Source organism: Papio anubis, chromosome 9 (assembly GCF_008728515.1).
Source record: "Papio anubis isolate 15944 chromosome 9, Panubis1.0, whole genome shotgun sequence".
Taxonomy (NCBI): Eukaryota; Metazoa; Chordata; class Mammalia; order Primates; family Cercopithecidae; genus Papio; species Papio anubis.
The window spans coordinates 57,565,033-57,570,389 of NC_044984.1; the positions used below are offsets into that span (position 1 = coordinate 57,565,033).

The following is a 5,357-nucleotide window of genomic DNA, read 5'->3' on the forward strand; positions in this document are numbered from 1 at the left end:
GCTATTTCTGCCTTTCAAAGTCTCAAACAAATAGTTTTTCAGCTCTATGATGTTGGGAGCTCTTTGTAACTTGAAGACTGAGACTGGAGGATCTCCCTCTCTGTCTTTCCCTCCCCTCCCTCTCTCTTTGTTCCACCTCTTTCTCTGTCTTTTCCCTTCATCCTGTTGCAAGACATGGGCCTCCACAAGTCACATTCTCAGTCAGGAACTATTTTTTTTTGAGATGGAGTCTTGCTTTGTTGCCCAGGCTAGAGTGCAGTGGCATGATCTGCAGCCTCTGCCTTCCAGGCTCAAGCAATCCTCCCACCTCAGCCTCCCAAGTAGCTGGGACTACAAGTACATGCCCACTACATCCAGCTAATTTTTGTATTTTTTGTAGAGACGGGGTTTCACCATGTTACCCAGCCTGGTTTTGACTTCCTGAGCTCCCACTTCAGCCTCTCAAGGTGCTGGGATTACAGGTATGAGCCACTGTGCCCAACTCAGTGAGGAACTTCTTTATTTTTCTGAGAATCTCCTTTTTTCTTCCGTCTATCTAGATTGAACTTATTTTTCAAAATTCAGATCAAATTTTGCTTTCACACTGAAGCTTCTTTTGACCAATCCAGTTCTCACTTATCTTTTCCTCTTTTTCTTTACTTCTCTTTATACTTGGAGAGATAAAAAGCCCAAGTATATTGTTGGAAATAGTGAAAGGGCGTTAAGGTGTTATATGTTTGGAAGAATTTGTCTGCGTAAGGCTCTCTGTGAATTTTTAATAGAGCAGCTTAGAAGGGAAAAGGAAGTTTTCAATAGAAATATCAGGGCATTTGTATTTTTAGAATACAATACTAAAAATTGGGCTTTTATAAAAGGTGGACTTTAAAAGGAAGTTTTCAATAGAAAACTTGGTCTAAATATCAGGACATTTGTATTTTAGTCCTGACTCTGCCACTAGCAGTTTGGCTTCAATCAAGTCATGTAACTTATTTGTCCCTCAATAACCTCATCTTTAAAATTAATGTCTTCGACTATATAATCCAAGTCTAGACACGGTGGCTAAAATGCAAACATTCAGCTGCAATTTAAAGATAGGAAGAGTTAGTTGGGGGCAGATTTTGCCTTTGAGAGTGTGTGGGATTATGGGTTGGCACTGGACTTTCTGTGCCCCAGACAATGTCTGTTGTCAGACCTCTCATCATCCTGTGGAGCTGTCATCCCATCCCCAGACCTCTTACCCTGCCCCAAACCACAGAGGCACTGCACTAGCTCTTGCTTGTCTGGGTCTCAGTCTTTGTTCTGAGCTGCTTACCCTTGCCCACCCCTCCTTCATGGTTATCTCAATCTGCATCCTCTCAGTTTTACACTGAATTGCTCTTTTTTTTTTTTTTTTTAAGTTTATTGAGACTTTTATTATGGTCCAATGTACGAGCTATCTTGATAAATGTTTCATGTACATTTGAATATGTTTTCAATATGTTTTCTACTTTTTAAAAAAAATTATACTTTAAGTTCTGGGATACAAGTGCAGAATGTGCAGCTTTGTTACGTAGGTATACACGTGCCATGGTGGTTTGCTGCACCCATCAACGTGTTGTCTACATGAGGTATTTCTCCTAATGCTATCCCTCCCTTAGCCTCTCACCCCACAACAGGCCCCGGTATGTGATAATCCCCTCCCTGTGTCCCTGTGTTCTCATTGTTTAACTCCCACTTATGAGTGAGAACATGTGGTGTTTGATTTTCTGTTTCTGTGTTAGTTTGCTGAGAATGATGGTTTCCAGCTTCAACCATGTCTCTGCAAAGGACACGAACTCATCCTTTTTCATGGCTGCATAGTATTCCACGGTGCATATGTGGCACATTTTCTTTATTCAGTCTATCACTGATGGGCATTTGGGTTGGTTCCAAGTCTTTTCTATTGTGAATAGTGCTACAATAAACATACTATCCAGAATCTACAAAGAACTTGAGCAAATTTACAAGAAAAAAACAACCCTATCAAAAAGTGGGCAAAGGATATGAACAGACACTTCTCAAAATAAGACAGTAGAGGCAACCTAAACACGGAGACAGCGGGTTCTGGGATTGGGCAGCCAGCCTCTCTGCTGGAGGCTCTGGGGTCCACGGATGACTGTCTTTTCCTGGTTAAAGGTGGAATTTTCCTTGGTACTGTTGATGTAGCAGGAATGCTAGCTGGATTTATTACAACATTATCACTGGCTAAAAAGAAAAGCCCTGCATGGTTCAATAAGGGAAGCATGGCCACGGCTGCATTACCAGAAAGCAAGTCTTCCCTTGTCTTGCGAGCTCTGGGCTGGGGCTCACTATATGTGTGGTGTGGGGTTGGTGTGATTAGCTGCTCAGTCTGGAAAGCTTTAGGAGTTCACAGTGACATGTAAGAGATATCCTCATTTTAATTGAAGGCTACATCACCAACTTTCTACCCGAGAAGTCGTTTTTCTTTGGGACCCACAATCAAAGGCTTTCCTCTGGCATGAGAAAGGAGTAGCATTCTCGTCTGGTGAGTTTTTAGTGCTGAAGTGACTCCCAGTTGTCCCTGACCCCGCTCAAGCTCCTGCTGACTGTCCCAGTGTGGGTCTGGCCAGGACTGGCACCAAGGCAGTGGGATCCTTTATAAATAGGCCTCCAGCGCCATACACTAGAAAGCAGGAGCCCACTTCTGGGATACTGGGAGATGGTGCAGGCAGCCACCGGTACTAAAGCACAGCACCCTATCCTTCCCGGCAGGGCCACAGTTCAGAAGATGTAACCTGATTTTCATCTGTAGTCACTAGAAGCATTTTTCCTTGACATTCATACTAAAAATAGAAAACCAGTAATTTCAGGGATCTGGGTTAGCCTCTTAAACATGTCAACTATTGATGAGAATACTCTTTGTAAAACTGACTCCAGAAATCACTTGCTAGAGAAGCAGCCCTTCACTGCCTTAGTCTGAGCAGCCACGGAAAGCACGTGTTGGAGGCGCTGGCAAGGCCCGCGCAGCCGCAGTAGAGGGCCGGGGGCAGGTCGTGCGCACCCGCCATAGAGGGCTTGAAGGTGCTGCCAACGGCTCTCTCGGCGTCTCGACGTTCTGGTCAGCAACTTTTTCCCATTCTCTCCCTCCACTTCTTGAGTGAGCAGCCCCGAGTTGGACTGTGCCTGTTGTGTGGGTCAGCCAGAGAGTGAGCTCGGCGGGAGCGAATTTTCTGTGCCTGGGGATGGCCCTGTGTCCCCGTCAGGCGGCGTGCATGCTGCTCAAGGGCGCCTGGCTCTTCACCCCCGTGAGCAAGATGGCGACTGTGAAGAGTGAGCTTATTGAGCGCCTCACTTCGAGGAGCCCTGTCATCACAGTAAGGTCTCCATCATAGGAACTGGATCAGTGGGCATGGCCTGCGCTAGCAGCATCTTATTAAAAGGCTTGAGTGATGAAGTTGCCTTTGTGGATCTTGATGAAGGCAAACTGAAAGGTGAGACAATGGATCTTCAATATTCAGCCCTTTCATGAAACTGCCAAACATTGTTTGTAGCAAAGATTACCTTGTCATGACGAACCCCAACCTAGTGATTATTACAGCAGGTGCACGCCAAGAAAAGGGAGAAATGCGCCTTCATTTAGTCTAGCGAAATGTGACCATCTTAAAGTTAATGATTTCCAGTATTGTCCAGCACAGCCTCCTCTGCAAACTGATTATTGTTTCCAATCCAGTGGATATCTTAACTTACGAAGCCTGGAAGTTGAGTGCATTTCCCAAAAACCGTGTTGTTGGAAGCGGCTGTAATCTGGATACTGCTCGTTTTCTATTCTTGATTGGACAAAAACTTCGTATCCACTCTGAAATCTGCCATGGATGGATCCTCGGAGAGCATGGAGACTCAAGTGTTCTTGTGTGAAGTGGAGTGAACATAGCTAGTGTCCTTTTGAGGGATTAATCTCTGATATAGGAACTGATAAAAAATCCTGAGCAGTAGAAAAATGTCCACGAAGAAGTGATTGCTAGTGCCTATGAGATTATTAAAGTGAAAAGTTCTACTTCTTGGGCCATTGGCCTATCTGTAGCTGATTTAACAGAAAGTATTTTGAAGAATATTAGAAGAACACATCCAGTTTCCACCATAATTAAGGGCCTCTGTGGAATAAATGAAAAAATATTCTTCAGTATTCCTTCCTTGGAGAGAAGGGTATTACCAGCCTTATAAAGATAAAGCTGACCCCTGAAGAGGAGGCCCATATGAAAAAGAGCGCAAAAACACGTTGGGAAATTCAGAAGGAGCTTGAGCCTTAAAGTTGTCTAAAACTACTATTCCGAAATTATTGAAGAGATCATAGGTACAGGATTATATATCAAAATTTTGAATAAACTTGAATTCCTAAAAGATGGAAACAGGAAAGTGGGTAGAGTGACTTTCCTATTTATTTAGTCTTCCAGCTCTTTTATTTAGCATCCAGGTGCTGGATAATACTTATTTACAATTCCCAAAGAAAGTGATTTTGGTACCACTGATGTAGCAGCACTTACCTTGTTATATATATGTAGTTGCCATTTGGTTCCCAGAAAGTAGGATGTAGGTATTTATTCTGTTCTAGAAATTCTGATTCTTTTCTTTAGATATATGCTATTTCTTCTTGCTGGTTTATATCTATGTTCATTTGTATGCTATAAAAAATGGGTAATTTCCTCTACAATGTAAAAAATATGTACATACAAGAAAAAAAAAGACATTTATGCAGCCAACAAACATATGAAAAAAAGCTCAATCATCACTGGTCATTACAGAAATGCAAATCAAAACCACAATGAGATACCATCTCACACCAGTTAGAATGGCAATCATTAAAAGGTCAGGAAACAACAAATGCTGGAGAGAATATGGAGAAATAGGAACACTTTTATAATGTTGGTGGGAGTGTAAATTAGTTCAACCGTTGTGGAAGACAGTGTGGTGATTCCTCAAGGATCTAGAACCAGAAATATCATTTGACCCAGCAATCCCATTACTGGGTATATACCCAAAGGATTATAAATCATTGTACTATAAAGACACATGCTTTCTCTTTTTTCTGACTTGCTCTTCAGACTTAATGCTCCGTATTACCTTCCTCACTATGAGTTTGTCTCCCCCTAGAAGATAGTCTATGTTTTCCAGTTGGCTGTGGACCTGATTCTGCGTGGGGCATGTATTTCTCTTGAATACTTGAATACCATGGGACCCACCCATGTTTTCTGGGACTCAGGCATAAGGCAATCACCCCAATTTTCTATGTCCATGTAATGACTCTGGTGCTGGTGTTATCCTGTTAACTAGATTGTAGTTGTGGTTCTCTGCATGTAAGGATCAATGATTTTTTCCTGCTGATTCCCCCAACAACCTTATAT

The 5,357-nt window shown here is 42.6% G+C and overlaps 1 pseudogene; it reads left to right on the forward strand.

The window, feature by feature from the left end:
• Positions 1–1,934: 1,934 nt before the first annotated feature.
• Positions 1,935–4,742, forward strand: LOC101026600 (annotated as a pseudogene).
• The last annotated feature ends 615 nt before the right edge of the window (positions 4,743–5,357 follow it).